This window comes from Notamacropus eugenii, chromosome 3 (assembly GCF_028372415.1).
Source record: "Notamacropus eugenii isolate mMacEug1 chromosome 3, mMacEug1.pri_v2, whole genome shotgun sequence".
Taxonomy (NCBI): domain Eukaryota; kingdom Metazoa; phylum Chordata; class Mammalia; order Diprotodontia; family Macropodidae; genus Notamacropus; species Notamacropus eugenii.
The window spans coordinates 110,685,166-110,705,481 of NC_092874.1; the positions used below are offsets into that span (position 1 = coordinate 110,685,166).

Here is a 20,316-nt window from a genome sequence, read left to right on the forward strand (position 1 = left end):
TGTAAGACTAACTACATTTCCCTCCATCCTATCCCCCATTTCTTCTATTCCCTCTTTTGACCTTGTCCCTCCCCAAGAGTGATTACATCTAATTGCTCCCTCCTCCCATTTGCCCTCCCTTCCATCATCCCTCCTATCCTGCTTCATACCAAATTGTGTGTGCATGTTATTTCTTCCTTGAGCCAAATGTGAGAGTAAGTTTCACTTTTTCCCTCTCACCTCTCCACTTTTACCCTCCTATGGAAAAGCTTTCTCTTGCCTCTTCTATGACAGATAGTTTGCCCCATCCCAATTCTCCCTTTCACCTCCCAATATATTCGTCTCTCATCCCTTAATTTTATTTTTAGATATGATCCCTTTCTATTTAACTTACCCTGTGCTCTATGTCTCTCTCTCTATGTGTGTGTATAATCCCTCCAACTACCCAGATACTGAGAAAAGTTTCAAGAGTTACAAATATTATCTTTCCATATAGGAATGTAAACAGTTCAACTTTAGTTACTCCCTTGTGATTTCTCTTTCCTATTTACTTTTCCCGCTTCTTTTGATTCTTGTATTTGAAAGTCAAATTTTCTTTTCAGCTCTGGTCTTTTCAACAAGAATGCTTACAAGTCCTCTATTTCATTGAATGATAATTTTTTCCCCTGAAGTGTTATACTCAGTTTTGCTAGGTAGGTGATTCTTGGTTTTAATCCTAGTCCCTTGGACTTCTGGGCTATCTTATTCCAAGCCCTTCGATCCCTTAATGTGGAAGCTACTAGGTCTTATGTTATCCTGATAGTATTTGCACAATATTTGAATTGTTTCTTTCTAGCTGCTTGAAATATTTTCTCTTTCACCTGGGAACTCTGGAGTCTGGCTACAATATTCCTAGGAGGTTTTTTTTGGATCTCTTTCAGATGATTCTTTTAATATTTATTTTGCCCTCTGGTTCTAAAATATCAGGGCAGTTTTCCTTAATTTCGTGAAAGATGATGTCTAGGCTCTTTTTTTTTGATCATGACTTTCAGGTAGTCCCATAATTTTTTTTTTTTTTTTTGCTTCCCTCAAATTTACAGTAAATAGGGAAAGGCCTGGTCCATTGGATGAAGGGCTGAGGAGCTGAGAACTGGGGCACATAATCTACATGGTGGAGGAAGATGTAGCTTGAATTGGACCATGGGGGGAGGAGAATCAGCATCATAATCACATGGGAGGGGGAGGGGTAAACCATTCTTGTGCAGTCTTGTCCCAGCTCTGCATGTAAGGGAGTCGCAGGGCCACATGAAGGGTTCAGTTTTTGGCTTGGATGATGTCCAGGAATTCAGGCTTAAGGAAAGCTCCACCCACCAGGAAGCCATCCACATCAGGCTGGGCTGCCAGATCCTTACAGTTGGCCCCTCTCACAGAGCCTCCATAAATGATCCTAGTAGATTGTGATACAGGTTATGAGATGTTGGTCTTAAGCCAGCATCGAAGCTTATCATGTACCTCTTGGGCCTGCTGGGGAGTAGCTGTCTTGCCAGTACCAATAGCCCAGACTGGTTCATAAGCTAGGACGACTTTGCATCAGTCCTTCATGTTATCTGCAATGGCCTTGGTCTGGTCAAACACAACCTTCTCGGTGATTCCAGCTTCCCTCTCATCCAACTTTTCACCAATACAGGAAATACTCCTAAGCTTTCTGACAGAGCATGGGGCTACCTTCTGCCTAATGAGCTCATCTGACTCCCCAAAGACATGTCTCCTTTCAGAGTGTCCCAGGATCACCCAGCTGGCCCCACAGTCCTTAATCATGGCAGGGCTCATCTCCCGAGTAAATGCACCCTTGGCCACTTTGTAGCAGTTCTGAGCAGCTACACCAATTTTTGCATCCAATTTCTGACAAGCAAAGTCAAGATAAATAGAAGGGACTCCACATACCACTTCGGTGCTGGCAGGCACCTTGGCCCCATTGATGGAGGTGATGAGCTCCCCCAGACACTTCTTGTCCCCATTCATCTTCAGTTGCCCCCGACGAAGAATTTCTGCGTCCTCATGGCTCATTGGTAATGGGCAGTGACTCAGGAGGAGATTGAAGGTCAGCAGTAGAGCACAACCCATAATTTTTAAATTGTCTCTCCTGGATCTATTTTCCAGGTCAGTTGTTTTTCCAATGAGATATTTCACATCATCTTCCAATTTTTCATTCTTTTGGTTTTGTTTTGTAATTTCTTGGTTTCTCATAAAATCATTAGCTTCCATCCATTCCATTCTAATTTTGAAAGAACTATTTTCTTCAGTGAGCTTTTGAACCTCCTTTTCCATTTGGCTAATTCTGCTTTCTAAGGCATTCTTCTCCTCATTGACTTTTTGAACCTCTTTTGCCAATTGAGTTAGCCTATTTTTAAAGATGTTGTTTTCTTCAGCATTTTTTGGGGTCTTGTTTGGCAAGCTATTGACTCGCTTTTCATGCTTTTCTTGCATCACTCTCATTTCTCTTCCCAATTTTCCCTCTACCTCTCTTACTTGATTTTCAAAATCCTTTCTGAGCTCTTCCATGGCCTGAGACCACTGAACATTTATTTTGGATGTTTGAGATACAGAAATCTTGACTTTTATATCTTTCCCTGATGGTAAGCATTGTTCTTCCTCATTTGAAAAGATGGGAAAGTAACCTTCTCTAGTCTTATTTTTTTCCCCTTTTTTGGGCATTTTCCCAACTAGTTACTTGACTTCTGGGTCCTTTGTCAAGGGTAGGGTATACTCTGGGGACCTGTAAGGTCTCAGTTCCTCCAAGGTGGCACAATCAGTGAAGAGGAGTTTACTCCCTGGTGGGGCTGGGGGCTGAGATTCATTTCAGCTGCTCAATTCCTCCAAGGGCTTTAGGTAGGGGGTGGGGCCAGTCACTCAGGGCTGAGATTAAGACCAGCTGCTCAATTCCCCTGGGGCCTTTAAACAGAGAGCTCCAATAATGGAACAATGGACGCTGGCTGCTGTAGGGTTAGCTATGGTCACCGTCACCACCTGCTGCTGCTGCTGCTACTGCCACTTGGGGCTGGGGCTAGGGGAGGACCCTGCTCCCTTCTCACTCAGGCTGAAAAAGCCCTCTCACTGACCTTGGGCACCTGTGGGTTAAGGGATCTGTGAACCACCACTGCTGTCAGGGATTCCCCAAAGTCTGGTCTGGTCCTGCTCCTTCTGGCGCAGCCAAGGCTGGGCTGCGCTCTGCTCTGCGTCCCTGGGCTGGAAATCTCCACTCTGTTGTTCTATGGCTTCTGCTGCTCTAGAATTTGTTGAGTCTTTCTTTATAGGTATTTTATTGGCTGTGAGGGAAGAGCTAGAGTATGTGGGTCTTTCTATTCCACCATCTTGGCTCTGCCCCCCATAAACCAGTATTTTACACTATTCCTCAAGGTAAGGTCAAAACACATACATGACCTAGACATAAAAGGAGATCTTATGAGTAAATCAGAAAAGCATGAACATATTACCTATCAGAGTTATGGATAGGATAAGAATTTATAAAGAAACAAGATAGAGAGCATAGTGAGATGTAAAATGGACAATTCTGATTAAATTTTTAAACGTTTTGTACTAATAAATCCAACACAGCCAAGATTGGAAGAAAGCAGAAAATCTGGGGGAAAAAATTTTTACATAGTTTCTCGGGTAAAGGTCTCATGTTTCAAATACATAAAAAACTTAGTCAAATTAATAAGAATGAGTCATTCCAGAACTGATAAATAGTAAAAAACTATGAACAGGAAGTTTTTTGATTAAGAAATCAAAGCTACATATTCTCACACGAAAAAAATGCTCTAATTCATTTAGAGAAATGCAAATTAAAACAACTTTGACAAGCCTTCTCACATCTATCAAAACGACTAAAATGATAGAAGGGAAAAAAAACATGTTAGAGAACATGTGGAAAAATTGGGAATTGTAAATTGATCCAACCATTTTGGAGAGCAATCTGGAATTATGCCCAAGCCTTATGAAACTGTACACCCTTTTTTGACTCAGCAATATCACTATTAGGTCTGTTTCTCAAGGTGATTAGGGAAAAAGGAAAAGAACCTGTATGTACTAAAATATTTATAGCAACTCTGTGGTGCAAAAAACTGGAAACTGAAAGAATGCCCATCATTTGGGTAATAGCTGAACAAGTTGTGAAATTGTGGTATGTGATTGAGATGGAATACTACTGTACTGTAAGAAATTTTAGGAAAGACTTGCATGAAATAATGAAGGGTAAAAATGAGTGGAACCAAGAGAACATTGTATACAGTTTACAGCAATATTATTTGAAGAATAACTGTGACTAAGTTATTCTGAGTATTATATTTAAATCAACTACAAAGGTCCTAGGAAAGAAAGAATTGATAATAGAAGTATATAGTGTGACTGAGAGAGTGAGAGAGAGAGAGAGAGAAAGAGAGAGAGAGAGAGAGACACACACACAGAGACAGAGACGGACAGACAGACAGAGAAATGGTGGCCTTCTCTAATCTGGTGTGGGGAAGTAGGAAAAGAAACAATTAGGAACATAAAATTTAACAAAAAATTTTTTAAGCTATTATAGCATGCCCTACATAACATACTCATAACTTCTTCATAAGTTTCATACTTTTATATTTAGAGTTTTTATAATTAGCCTCAGAATATTAGCAAATAGAATAAAATTTTATTTTACAATTACAAAATGTAAACTTGAATTTGGAGCTTTGGGGGGGCAAAAGTTAGTGTAAGTTATTGTCTGAATTTAATGAATAAATCTGAAATAAAAATAACACCTTTAGTAAATTTGTTACAAATGAAAATAATTATAGTGCCACAATAATTTAATGTGCAAATGACATTAAATTTGAGTCACCTGGAAAAATCTCAATCAGGGATTATTTGCTGCTATCTATCATCAGTTGCTTGACAGTTGTCTCTGTAAATTTTGCAGTTTACTGAAGTTGAATATAAAGGATTTTGTATTAAAGTACCATAGTTGTATTTTTCAAGTTCATTAATTTTAGTACACTAATTTTCCCAAAATTGCAATGTTTTAACACTTTAATCAACAAAGAAAGATTACAGATAAATCTGAAATTTTCAACAGTCAAATTTAATTATTTGAAATGTTTATTATCTCCTTTAAAATGTGAATATAGCTTCATAATGAAAATACATAACCAGTTTGATGAGAAAATCCATTAAAGCAGCTGAAGACAATAAGATTATTATTACTGTACTGTTTAATAAAACAGTAGTACGATGAACAGAAAATCCTAGAAAGACATATGGATTGATACAAAGTGAAGGAAGCAAAACTAGTAAAACAAAATAACAATATAAATGGAAAGAACAAACCAAATGAAACCAAAATATTGTGAAAACTATAATGTCCAAACTTAGCCACAAAGAGTTATGTAAGAATGCACCACCTTCTCCTTGAAGAATTGGGAGATTATGGGTGTGGAGTCTTGAATATTAAGTTTTTTGTACAGTGGTAAATTCTGCTGAATAATTTTTTTCACTCATTCTTTGTTATAAAGGAAGACTCTCTGGGGACAAGTGGGGGATGGGATGGGATATATTTAGAAATGAAACAGTAAGAAAAATTTAAATTCACTATGAGGTGAATGTAATAGGTGAATGAATTCCAAGCATGTGGGATTGCCAGTGCAGAGGCATGGAAACAGAAGACAGTGTCTGGCTGGATTGCAAAATGTTTGATGTAAGGTCATGTCCATTTAGACTAGAAAGATCGTTTGGGGCCAGGTTGTAAAGGGCTTTAAAGCTCAAGAGAGTAGTTTATGTTTTATACCAGAAATAAAAAGGAAGCCACAGGAATGGAAACCACATGGTCAGATCTACAATTAAGAACAACATTTGTAGAAGAACTAAACACTCTACCTTCCTTGAACAGGACTATCCCCATCACAATCATTCTTGTATGCTGAACTTTCATATGATTTGTACACTAAAAAAGCTTTATTAATTAAAAAACAAAATATATTTCATATAGGGCTTTGAGGCTTATAAATCTTTAACATTAATATTTTGATCTTTTTGACAATCTTGTGCAGTAATACAATTTATCATTCCTATTTTATAGAGAAAGAAAATAAAGCTCAAGTGACTGGACAAAACAGATATTCCTAGTTAGCAGAAGAGAAGTTTCAAACCTTGGTTTATCCCACAACATCTATGATATGTGTCATCTCCCTTCTACTTGAGGGCTTCTAGTGATCAGACTTAAAATTCAAAACAGAGGTTACCTACCCTTTCTGCTTATAAATACAGCTATCTTTTCACTCCACCATGCCACCACAATTAATTCACTTGAAAGGTTAACAGTCAGTGGTGCTTTGGTTTTCAAAATGTCTATATATTGGCAACTTGGCATCTGAATTGTCCACTTCTAGTAAGGGCAAATATGCTACAGTGCACTGAAAATCAAGTAAAATGGGTTGTAATCCTAGCCCTGCCATTAATTAGCTATGTGTGGGCATACCACATTGGGCATGCCACAATTTCTACAGGTTTGTCATTTTATCTATAAAATGAGGGGCGTGAATCTTAGATTATTTCTAACAGGAGATAATGCTTTTGGATTCAAATGACAAACCACTAATTCTAAGGAAGAGAATATCTGCTCTTTGCCCATGCTTTATGCCCTTGTACGTTTGCAGCAAGGCCCCACAGAAGCAGCAGAAGAAAAAACAAAAGCTAAGACCTGGGGAGTTCTTATAATCAGTGAATGGATTTCTGAGGGGGAGAGAAAAATCATTTGGGATTGAGATGGTCATTAAAATAAGAGGACATGACTTAAATAGAGGGTAAAACCTGGGTAGTCACAGAAGAGTAGGGTATTGTTTCATGATGATGAGGGGGATGACAAGATGGTAAATAAATGATAAATGCTTGTTGCCTTGAATGAGAAAATGTAAGCAAAAAACACAGAAGGAGAAAGGCACAAGTAAACAGCTTGACTACATCAGAAGTTTCATACAGGGAAGTCCTAAACAGCAATGGCAAATTGGATAGCCTTGAATTCCAGTCTTCCGAACTACAGGTCAAGAGTGACAAGATCAATGCAGTTTTATGAAAATTAATCTGGCTAAACCAGATAAAAGCCAGGTGGAAAGTGATGAGGCACATGGATTAACACACTAGTAAGAATGGAAAAGAGATAGGTTCGATTCATTCCAAACAATCAACATGACATGGTGGCTGGGGGGGGGGGAAGGGAACAAAAAAGAACAGAGGTTTTGGAATTGTTGTGATATAGGCAACTTCAGTGAGGAGAGACAGAGAAAGGGAAAATAAAGAGTTCAATCTGTTTATAACGTTCAAGTCTGTTATTAAAAAGGACTGAATAAAAATAGCACACATACTCAGCTTAAAAAAATGATCTCAAGTGATGTAGGTAATACAAGTATTATAATCCTCATTTTAGAATTGAAGAAAATGCCCACAGGTCACTCAGTTAATAAGGATGTTGAATTAAGAGAATTTCCAAGATTCCTTCCAAATCTAAATCCAAAGATAAACTATAGTGATGGGAGCTAGAACTCTTCTGACCTCCCATTCAGTGCTCTCACCTGCCTAGAGTTGAGATTATGGAAATAGATAAAATCAAAGCAACATATTTAGACGTCAGGAAAAAGAAACACTTCAATAATAACACTAAAGAATTTCAAGATTGTGTTCGTCCTTTATTTTCAAAAAAGACCATGACATCAGAAAAATGATGGCATGACTTGCGCTTGACTTTGTTTTGAGTGAGGGAGGTCTGTGCAAGGTCACCAGCCTCACTTTTTCCTCCCAAGAATCTCAAGAAAAATAATAAAATACGAAGGGGACCTGACTCCTTTGCAGAAATGGGAGGTCTATTGAGTGTGGAACATCTAAAATATTTTCATGTATTAATTGGGTTTTCTGATTTTTTTCCTCTTCTTTTTTTCTTTCAAGAAAGAATCTTTGTTCTTTGGAATGGTTCTCTGGGTGAGGGGAGAGGGAAACTGAAAATTAGGGGATTAAAAAAAAAAGCTGTCAATAAAAAATGTTTTAAAAAAGGAAACTAAGGGGATCTAGCAGTGCCAGATCTCAAACTAACAGCTAATAGTAATAGCTAACATTTATATAGCACCTACTACATGCCAAGTACTGTGTTAACTGCCTCAAAATTATCTCGTGACTTGCCCCCGTCACACAGCTAGTAAAGTGTCTGATTTGTTAAGATTTGAACTCAGGTCTTGACTTCAGGCCCTGCACTGTGTTTTCTCAGCCACCTATTATTATATTATAAAGTAGTAATCCAACTATTTGGCATTAATTTAAAAAGTTAGAAAAGTTGATGAATGGAATGGAATAGGCAAAAAATGTTCAGACATGATCAAACATAGCCAAGTGTATCACTCCAGGAAATCAACTAGTAACGAAAGCAAAGAATTCTTATTTTTTTAAAAAAAAAAAAATCCTGGGAAAAGTCACTGGTAAACATGTTAGTAGAAACTATATTTAGACCAACATTTTACACTATATACCACAAAAAACTCCAAATGAACACACAACATAAATAATTAAAAAGTCACATTAAAAAGTTAGCTAAGATTGAAAGAAATAAATAGTTTCTAGAAATATGCCTAAGTCTTTCATTAAACAGGAATTAAAGTGATAATTCCAACTGCAAAAAGTTAAATTGTTTTTCTATTATGAGAATCAATGCAGCTAGAATTAGAAGATAAAGTAGAATGGGGAAAATATTTGTAGCAAATATCTGATAAAGAGCTAAATACAAGACAGAATGTTTACAAATTTATAACAAAAACCACTGACCAACAGAAAAGTGCTAAAAGGTTATGAAAAGGCAGTCTTTAAAAGAAATGTAAGCTATCAGCAACCATATGAAATAATGCTCCAAATTATTAAGAAAAATGTATTCTAAAAACTTGACAGTTTCACATTACACATGTTAGACTGGCAAAGATGAAAATGGCTAATGCTGGAAGGGATATGAGAAGACAGGAACACTAATGCACTGCTGTTGGAGCTGAGGACTGGGACAAAATTTCTGCAAAACAATTTGGAATTGAAGTAATAGTTCAAGGAACTTTATGTGGCCTTTGACTCAGCAATGAACCTAGGCATTTAATCTCAGTATTAAAGGTGAAATATCCATATATAACAAAATATAGAGGATGGCACATTTTGCAGTAGCAAAGAAATGGATATAAAAAAGTAGGTGTCGGGAATGGCTGAATAAATTATGGTATATGAATGTAATGGAGTACTATTGTGCCATAAGAAATGATGAACAAGCAGACTTCAGAGAGGCCTGGAAGGACTTATATGACCTGATGCTGAGTGAAAGGAGCAGAACCAGGAGAACTTTGTGCACAGCAATGACCACAGTGTGCGAGAGTTTTTTCTGGTAGACTTGGAATTTTGTAATAATGCAAAAACTTCTTATAAAAAAAAAAAATCCCAAAGGTGGTTCTCAAGGCAAAATGCCTTCCACACTCAGAGAAAGAAAAATGGAAGTCATTCACAAAATGTAGCAGATCATGTTTGTGTATGTGTATGTGTTTGTGTATCATGTTTTGATTTGTTATATGATTTCTTTCATTTATTTTAGTCTGACTACATAGCATGACTATAGTGAAAATATACTCAATAGGAAAGTATATGGAGAACCTATACAGAATTGTATGCAGTCGTGGGGAGGGAGGGGGGTAGTGGGGGTAGGTGTGGGGGGGATAAAATCTCAATTGTATGGCAGTGATTGTTAAACATTAAAAAATAAAAAAAATAAAAAAAAAAAGTAGGTGTCCATTACTTGTAAACAAAAAATGGGGTATAAATCACAGGAAATTATTGAGCTATAAGAAATGACAAACAGGAAAAAATAGGAGGGAAAACTTGGGAAGTCTTGTACAGAATAAAGTAAGTAGAACAAAGAGAATAGTAAAAGTATTAAAAGGAAAATATTTTAAAATTTCAGAATTCTGAATAATGCAATGACCAACACTGACTCAAAAAGACTAATGGTAAAATGTCTTTTTTTTAAAATTGAGGTGACAACTACAGAGCGAGGCATACATTTTCAGACATGGTCAGTATGTTATTTGTTTTCCTTGGCAACTGATTAAGTTTTTTATGGAATCTGTGTGCGGGAGGAGTCATTAAGAAGTGACACAAAAGGAGTTTATCAATAAAATATTAAAAAATAAAAGTATCCTCTATCAATTTCATATTATGAATTTACTTGAATCATTTCAATTCACCAAGAACAGAAATGAGGATTGCATATGAAACGATACAATTTTCTAAGTGTCAAATTTAACGTAACAGCAATAAAGATCAAGTTTGCTTGCCTGTTACCCTTCTGAACTTCCTTCTGATCTCTTTTTCTGTATAGTCAATTAATTTTCATATTTTAAATGGACAAAAATAAACTTTTTCCCTTCCATCTTTGCCATTAAAAAGAAAAGAGAACCTTTTAAGCAAATATGTATATGTGCGCATACAAATCTTCTTGTTGGCTATGGTCCAAGAAATGTGTCTTTAGTTGCAGCACCCTCAGTACAACACTTTAGTCAGGAGGCGAGCAGCATGTTTCATTGTAGGTCATCAAATGCGGTCCATTAAAGTTAAGTCTTTCAAAGTTGTTTGTCTTTACCATGTTGTTAGTGTGTAAATTACTTTGCTTCTGCTCATTTCACTCTGCATCAGTTTATAAAGGTCTTCACATTTTAATCTGAAATCATTTCATTTGACAAAAGTATTATTCCATTACTTTCATATACCATAATTTGGTCAGCCAGTCCCCAAATGCCGGCCACCCTGTTTATTTCCAGTTCTTTGCCATGACAAAAAAAAGATGCTATAGATATTTTTATATGTGGGTCCTTTTCTTCTTTCTCTGGTGTCTCTGGAGTAGCAGCCTAGTATTGCTGAGTCAAAGGATATGTATAGGTTAGCAACTTTATTGGCCTAGTTCCAAATTGCTTTCAAGAATTCTTCTATGTATTCCTGTACTGGTCATTAGTAATGATTACAGAACCATTAAGGGATATTATCTTAAGAGCTGAAAGGGGCAAGGAATAGTGTATTTATCAAATTTATGGAGAAGGGAAGAATTTTTGACTAAAGAAAAGATAGAAAGCATTATGAAGTGCAAGATGGATAATTTTGATTACATTAAACTGAAAAGTTTTTGCACAACCAAACCCAATGCAACCAAAATTCGGAGGGATGTAGTATACTGGGAAACAATTTTTACAGCTAATTTTAGGGATAAAGGCCTCATTTCTAGAATATATAGAGAACTGAGTCAAATGTACAATACAAATCATTCTCCAATTGATAAATGATCAAAGGATATGAACAGGCAATTTTCAGAGGAAGAAATTAAAGATATCTATAATCATATGAAAAAATGCTCCAAATCACTTTTGATTAGAGAGCTGCAAATCAAAACAACTCTGAGGTACCACATCACACCTATCAGATTGGCAAACATGACAGAACAGGAAAATGATAAATGTTGGCGAGGATATGGGAGAGCTGGAACACTAATTCATTGTTGGTGGAGCTGTGAGCTCATCCAACCATTCTGGAGAGCAATTTGGAACTACGTCCAAAGGGCTACAAAAATGTGCATAACCTTTGACCCAGCAATATTGCTTCTAGGACTGTATCCCCAAGAGATCATAAAAATGGGAAAGGGTCCCACATGTACAAAAATATTTATAGCAGCACTCTTTGTAGTGGCCAAGAATTGGAAATCAAAGGTATGCCCATCAATTGGGGAATGGCTGAATAAATTATGGTATCTGAATGTAATGGAATACTATTGTGCTATAAGAAATGATGAACAAGAAGACTTCAGAGAGACCTGGAAAGATTTATACGATCTGATGCTGAGTGAAAGGAGCAGAACCAGGAGAACTTTGTGCACAGCAACGACCACAGTGTGTGAGAATTTTTTCTGGTAGACTTGGACCTTCAGAGCAATGCAAGGACTTAAAAAAAAAAAAACCAAAAAACTCCCAATGATCTTCTAAGGCAAAATGCCTTCCACATCTAGAGAAAGAACTAGGAAATTCAATCGCAGAATGCAGATCGTTTTTTGTGTGTGTGTTTAATGTTTTGGTTTGTTATATGATTTCTCCCATTTATTTTGGTTCTTCTACATAGCATGACTACAGTGAAAATGTATTCAATAGGAAAGTATATGTAGATCCTATACAGAATTGGATGCCATCTTGAGGAGGGAGGGGGGTGGTAGTGGGGAAAAAAAACCCCTAAGTTTCATGGTAGAGATTGTAGAACACTAAAAATAAATAAAATTAATGTATATATATAAAAGAAGTCTTAGCCATTAAAAAAAAAAAGAGAGCTGAAAGGGACTACTAGGCCAAATCCTTCATTTTATATGTAGAAGAGGGAAAGAAATCATGCTCTCCTATCCCTTGCAAGTGAAGCCAAGATGGCAGCAGAGACTCACCTGAGCTCTCCCTCAAACCTGTTAAAAAATGACTAAACTCCAGAGCAGCAAAACCCACAAAAAGACAGTGTGAAACAAATCTCCAGTCCAAGACAACCTGGAAAGTCAACAAGAAAGGTCTGCTACATCGGGCTGAGAGAAGAGCATAGTCCAGCACAGGCCACTCCAGTACAGACCACGCCCCAGCAAACCCAGAGCAGGTCTCAGGGAATGAATCACTGCCAGTTGAGGCAGTTTCCAGACTTCTCAACCCACAAACAAAGATAAATTAGAAGGTTAGTAGGAAAAGTCTATCAGACCTGGGTAAGGAAGAAGTGCAGTCCAGCCTTACTGCAGCCCTGACGGGCATCAGCAGTGGCAGTGGTGGTGGTAGTGGATCCAGGAGAAATAATTATAAAATTATTGGATTACCTGAAAACCATGATTTAAAAAAAAAAAGTCTACACATCATCTTTCAAGAAATTATTCAAGAAAACTGCCCTTATATTCTAGAACCAGAGGATAAAACAGAAATGGGAAGAATCCACAAAACACTTCCTGAAAGAAGAAATCCCTAAAGGAAAACTCCTAGGAATATTGTAGCCAAATTTCAGAGTTTCCAGGTCCAGGAGAAAATACAAGCAGCCAAATAGAAATAATTCAAATATTGTGGAAACGCGATCAGGGTCACACAAGATTTAGCAGCTTCTACATTAAGGGATTAGAGAGCTTGGAATATGATATTTCAGAGATCAAAGGAGACAGGATTAAAACCAAGAATCACTTATGCAGCAAAACTGAGTATAATACTTCAGGGGGGAAAAAATTGAAATATGAATGAAATAGGACTTCCAAACATTCTTGCTAAAAAGACCAGAAGTGAATAGAAAATTTGACTTTCAAACACAAGAAAGAAGAGAAGCATGAAAAGGTAAACAGGAAAGAAAAACCATAATGGACTTTAATTAAAATTGAACTGTTTACACTCCTACATGGAAAGATGATATTTGTAACTTGAGACCTTTCTCAGTATTAGGATAGTTGGAGGGAATACACACGTGTATGTATATGTTGTGGAGAGATGGAGAGGAGAGGGAGGGAGAGAGGGAGAGGGGGGGGGGAGAGGGAGAGGGGGAGAGAGAGAGAGAGAGAGAGAGAGAGAGAGAGAGAGAGAGAGAGAGAGGAGGGTGCACAGGATGAGCTGAATATGAAGGAACATCTAAAAAAGAAAATTAAATGTTGAGAGGAATGTATTAGGAGAAAGAAAGAGGTAGAATGTGGTAAGAATGTAGTAAATCATCCCACATAAAAGAGGCAAAAAAGCTTTTACAATGGAGGGGAAGAAGGGAAAGATGAGAGGGAATAAGTGAGCCTTCCTTTCATTGGATTTGGCTTCAGGAGGGAATAACATACACTCTCAATTGGGTATGGAAGTTTATCTTATCCTACAGGAAAGGGGGGGGGGTGTTAGGGGAAGGAGATAAGAGAGAGGGGATAATAGAAAGGATGGCAGATTGGGGCAAGAGTTAATCAGAAGCAAACACTTTTGGAGAGGGACCTGTCAAAGGAGACAATAGAATGAATGGAGGGTGGGACATGACAGAGGAAATAATCTTTCACAACATGACTATTTTGGAAGTGTTTTACGTGACTATACATGTACAACCTATATGGAATTGCCTACCTTCTCAGTGAAGGTGGATGGGGGCAGGGAGGGGGAGGAGCGGGGAGTGAGAGAACTCACAAACTTTGAAAATGAATGTCAAAATGTTAAAAATTATTTTTATATGCTACTAGGAAATAAGATATATAGGCAATGGGGTATAGAAATCTATCTTAGCCTACAAGAAAATAGAAAGGAAAGTTAATGGGGGGGGGGGGAATCTTCCCCATTCATTAATAGTCCTCAATACCTTTTGTTAATTTCTATTGAGGCACTGGATCAGAGGGTAGTGTACTCTCGCTCTGCAAAGAGGTTTTACTCAGGGGGTTTACTCACTGGAACTGTTTGTTTGTTGTAGCCACTAAGAAGCCCCCTGGTTTTGAAAACCCAGATATTGGTGCTTCTCTCTCTGGTAACTAAATATTATGTAACAGACAGTTGGAAGCCCTGTCTGTTGGTCTTTATTTCTCTGCTTGCGAATGTAATATAAGAAGATTGTTGACCCCCAAAAGTTGCTTTCCTTTTAGAAAAGCAGATCTAAGAACCTGTACAGCAGGTGTGTGTATGATGGGATCCTTACAGTTACACAAGGGGATAAGGTGGGGGTGGGGTGTGAGAGAAGGGAGGGCAGATTGGAGGAAAGGGTAATCAGAATACATGCTATCCTGGGGTGGAGGGGAGAGATGGAGAGAAAATTTGAAATTCAAAATTTTGTAGAAGTTTCTGAATGCTGAAAATTGAAAATAAGTACATTTTTAAAAATGAAAAAAAAAAAAAAAGATTAGACCAAATGGCAAAAGAGATCCAAAAAGTCAATGAGTAGACGTATGCTTTAAAAAGCAGAATCAGCCAAATGGAAAAGGAGGTCCAAGATCACTGAAGAAAATAATTGCTTAAACATTAGAATGGAGCAAATGGAAGTTAATGACTCTATGAGAAATCAAGAAATTTAAAAATTAAAAAAAACCCAAAAGAATGAAAAAAGAGAAGACAACATGAAATATTTAACTGGTAAAACAACTGACCTGGAAAATAAATCCAGGAGAGATAATTTTAAAATTAAATTATCGGACTACTTGAAAGCTATGATAAAAAAAAAAAAAAAAAAAAAGAAAACTGCCCTGATGTTCCAGAACCAGAGGAGACATTGAAAGAAGCCACTCATCGCCTCCAGAAAGAGATCCCAAAAGGAAAACTCCCAGGAATATTATAGCCTAATTCCAGAGTTTCCAGGTCAAGGGGCAGAGAGGAATGTACTGGGAGGATGAAGGGAGAGGTAGAATGGAGTAAATTATCTCAAAAGAGGCAAGAAAAAGATTTTAGAGTGGGGGGGAGGGGGAGAAGGAAGTGAGAGGAAATAAGTGAACCTTACTCTCATCAGATTTGGCTTAAGTAGGAAGTAACATACATACTCAATTGGGTATGGAAATACATCTTACCATGCAAGAAAGTAGGTGACAAAAGGGAGGACAGGGGGTAATCAGAAGCAAACACTTTTGAGGAGGGATATGGTGAAAAGAAAGAATAGAATAAATGGGGGTAGGATTACATCCTTCCTTACTGAAGAAGAAATGATGACATGACTTGCACTTGACTTTGTTTTGAGTGAGGGAGGGCTGTGCAGATCACCAGCCTCACTTCTCCTCCAGAGCCATATGAATCCAGTGACCAGATATTCATCAGGATGACTGGAGATGACCCAGGATGAGACAATTGGGGTTAAGTGACTTGCCCAAGATCACACAAGTGTCTGAGTGTCTGAGGTGAGATTTGAATTTAGGTCCTCCTGACTCCTGCACTGGTGCTCCATCCACTGCAAATGGGGGAGTGGGGGGTGGGACAGGATGGAAGGCAATATATAGTTAGCCTTTCACAACATGACCATAATGGAAGTGTTTTGCATGACTATACAAGTACTGGCCTTTTCCATGAGGTGGGGTGGGGAGGGAGGAAAGGGAGAGAATTTGGAACTCAAAAGTTTTAAAAATTAATGTTGAAAACTGTCTTTACATGTTAACTGGGAAATATGATTTCCCACACTGGTAATGAGGTATAGAAGTCTATCTTACCCTATGGGAAAATAGAAGAGGAAGGAGTAAGAGAAGTGGTGTGTGTTGGGAGGACGGGGGTTGTGATAGAAGGGAGAACAGACTGGGGGAAAGGGATAATTAGAAACAAAACACTTTTGACGAGGGACAGGGTCAAAGGAGTGAGAGAATAGACTAAAATGGGGTAGGAGGAATAGGATGGAGGGAAATACAGTTTGCAACAGTAACTGAAAAAAAATTTTGGAAGCAAGTTTCTCTGATAAAGGCCTTATTTCTCTAATATAGAGAGAACTGCACTAAATTTATAGAAATAAGAGCCATTCCCCAAGTGATAAATGATCAAAAAGATATAATCAGTTTTCAGATGAAGTAATTAAAACTATCTGAAGCCATGAAAAAATATTCTAACTCACTATTTGATTGGAGGAATGCAAATTAAAACCAATTCTGAGGTACTACCTCATACCTATTAGATTAGATAACAGGACAGAAAAGGTAAATGATAAATGTTAGAGGGGATGTGAGAAAAATAAGACATTAATGTACTGTTGTTGGGAGTTGTGAATTGATTTTAATCATTCTATAGAGTAATTTGGAAACATGCCCAAAGGGCTATAAAACCATGCATACCCTTTGACAGAGCAACACCATACTAGGTCTGTATCCCAAAAGAGATTAAAAAACAAAAAGGAAAAGGACCTATATGTACAAAAATATTTACAGCAGCTCTTTTCTGGGAGTAAAAAATTAGAAATTGAGGGGACACACATCAATTGGGGAATGGCTGAACAAGTTATGGTATGTAATTATGAAGGTGCTCTCAGAAAAACCTGGAGTTACATGAGCTGATACAAAGTGAAATGTACTATGTACAAACAAACAGCAATACTATATTGTAAGATGATCAGTTGTGAATGACTTAGCTATTCTCAGCAATACAATGATCCAAGACAACTCTGAAAGACTTATGAGGAAATGCTGTCCGTTCCCAGAGAAAGAACCGATGGGGTCTGAAAACAGATTGAAGAAACTTTTGGTTTTTGCCCTCACTTTATTTTTCTTGATTTTTAAAAAAATCTATATTTTCTTTCACAACATACTTACTATCATGGATGTTTTGCATGACTATGCACATATAACCTATATGGAATTGCTTGCCTTCTCAATGAGGGTGGGGAGGGAGGGAGAGAATTTGGAACTCAAATTTTAAAAAATGTTAAATATTGTTTTTACATGGAACTCAGGAAAAATTAAATACTAAATAAATACAAAAAGAAGGCATGACCTAATTCATTTAGGTTAGTTTCACCTAACTATTAAATATTTCTGTATTTCCCATGGCACTCAGTAAATACTTGACTAACTGAAGGGAAATACACAGGGCTCAATGAACATCAAATTTATGAGCTATTTTCATGTGTGAAAAAGCATACTGTTAATTTCAAAGTGGCAGAGCAGAGATTTAAAATTAGGTCTTTTGTCTACCTCAACCCCTTGCCACCTGTGTGATGGACAAATTATATTCTCTGACTTAGTCTCCTTGACTGTAAAATGAAAGGTTTGGATTGGATGATCACTAAATCCTATAATCTGATAATTCCAAATCTAATGTTTTTGTCCCCACTACACCACAATTCCTCTTTCATGGAAGCCAACATAGTGATACATGAAATCCAGGAGTCAATTCTACTCTGCTTAAGAATTTTATGCAATTTAAGACCTGACATTCCAATAATTTACATTTTTGAAATTAGCTTCTTTTTCCAAAACAAATCACTGAATCAAAAAGAGAAAACTGAGCTAAAATGAAACTAGACAAGACAACTGGTTCAAGAAGAAAAAATTCCCTAGGATTATTAAGTCATCCCAAATCACATAACCTACACAAACTGACTGTTCTGCTTGAGTTATATTTCACTGAAGGGATTATATATTATAAAGAAGAGCTTTAAATAGTTTTTACATGCTGAAACTTCTCTTTAAATTGTCTCTGTCCTTCTGAATACTTGCTTGACCAGTAAGTACTAGGTACAGAAGAAACAAGATCAATGTCCTCAACACATCTTCAAAGACCTGTTCATATTTCATGTAAATTACAAGCTGGTTTTCACAATAGTAGTGGTATCTGGACTACCTGTATGAAGTCCAAAGAACCCACAAAATTTAGACCTGGAGGAGACTTTAGGACATCATCTAATCCAATTTCCTCATTTTTCAGATGACTAAAGGGGTCAGACTCATCCCAGATCACACAGGTAGATTCAATACTTGAGGACCAAGTCCTCTGACTCCAAATTTTGCAAGACCTCTTTGCATGACACCAATCATTGCTTCAATTCTTAGGAACTTTTTAATTCTAGGTTCAGGTCAGATAGATCATGGAAGGTTAATTAACTCCATCTGGTTAGGGATCTAAACAGTTTCATGAAAATGTTCTTTCTTTAAAAGCAGCTTCACTGAAGAATACACTATTTGGAAAAAAAAAAAGTTACTTCTTTTTCCCTCAAGATTTAATCATTTCAATTGCCCTTACACCCAGGATTAATCTTGAATAGGTAGGCTGATTCACTACAACTAAGTGGAAGTGTTAAAGCCACAGTTCACTTTATTCCAATAAAAAGCATTCTTCAGAACCCTTCTTACTTCAATTTGGCACTATAACCTATCTGGCAGCTAGGTGGCGTTCAAATCCTGCCTCAGACACTAGTTTTGTGACCCTGGCCAAGTCACCTAACCCCCTTTCCCCTCAGTTTCCTTATCTTTAAAGTGAGCAGGAGAAGGAAAAGGCAAACCACTCTAGTAACTGCCAAGGAAACCCCAAACGAGGTGAAGAGAGTTGGACACGACTTAACAACAAAAACGCAAAGTACAGTGGGGAGGGGGGGCACTAGCAAATGAGAATAATTAATAATGGTTAACATTTAAATGGAGCTAGGTCCTTTACAATTATTATCTCGGTCTCGTTTAATACTCACAACAGGAAACTGAGGCAGAGGTGGAAGCTACCCAGGGTTAACAAAACTATTCAGGTCGAATATGAATTCAGGTCTTCTGACTCCAGGCCCACTGCTCTAGCCACTGCCTTGAAACTACTAACTACTCTAAGTTAAATGGAGTTTCTCCTCTAAAAATGGGAGGAGTTAAAAATAAGTTATTTCCTTTTTTGAAAAGCAGTTAACATATTTTCCTAAATGTTGCTTTTATAATTTTAAAAGAAAATACAAAAACAGGGGGGAAAGCACAAAAACGCAAAAAGCTTTCTACAACTGTATCAAATTCAACATTTTGCTTTTAACTTTTAAAAATGTTTCAGATCTAATAACAGGTACCAAAAGCAACACCAGGTTACCTGTTAAGCTTCCCGCACTACACTGACCGAAACAAAACAAAACACCCAACCGCATCCCGGGAGAAACCGTCCATCTCCAGCACCTCCAGCTCTTCTTCACGTACACTTGAAAGAAAAAAACCCCTCTCCCACCGAACTCACTTTTCTCCCGCCTCTCCCACGGCCAAGCCCGTCCACGCCAGCCCCCTCACGGGAGGACAAATGAAACACTGTCACTTTGTCCCTTTGTCCCCGACGAAGGGGAGCAAGAGCACCGCGAGGAAACGAGCTCCCACACAGGACCCAAGCCCAAGGCTCCATCCTCCAAACCCAACGTCAGATCTGGCGCCGGCCGAAGGCTTCATCCATTGAAGAAGAATAAAGGAAGACGGACGAGGCACTTCCCTACTTTCCCGGGATCCCGGAGCCCCGGACAAAAGCTTCGGGCGAACACCGAGTGAGCAGTGACGCTAAGGGGTCGGCGTTCAGAAAAAAGTTGGCCGGAACAAGGCGCCGGGCCACTCGAGAGACTCGAGCAGCCCAGCCCGGGTGCCCCGGCAGGCGGCCTGCGGAGAAGCCGGCGGAGCGCGGGGAGCGCGCAGGGCCCTGGGCGCAGGGCACACGCCCGCACACACAGACCCTGCCGTCTCCCTCTCCCCCCTCCCCCGTGGCGACATGACAGCAGGGTCGCCACACACCCGCACGCACTCGCACGCACTCACCCGCCGTGTGTCTCGCTCGCGTCCCCCGCCTCCCCGCCCCTTTTCTCCCCTCCCCCAGCTAGCGGCGCGGCTCCGCCGAGCTCGGCTCGCCCCCTCCCGGGCCTCGCGCG

At 38.3% G+C, this 20,316-nt stretch overlaps 1 protein-coding gene and 1 pseudogene across 4 annotated transcripts in view; both read right to left on the reverse strand.

Annotated features, from left to right (window-relative positions):
* The window catches only part of TRIM24 (tripartite motif containing 24), a 132,995-nt gene that overhangs the window by 112,123 nt on the left and 556 nt on the right, over positions 1–20,316 (reverse strand). The gene's annotated exons all lie outside the window — the stretch shown is intronic.
* On the reverse strand, positions 336–19,640 carry LOC140533188 (triosephosphate isomerase pseudogene; annotated as a pseudogene).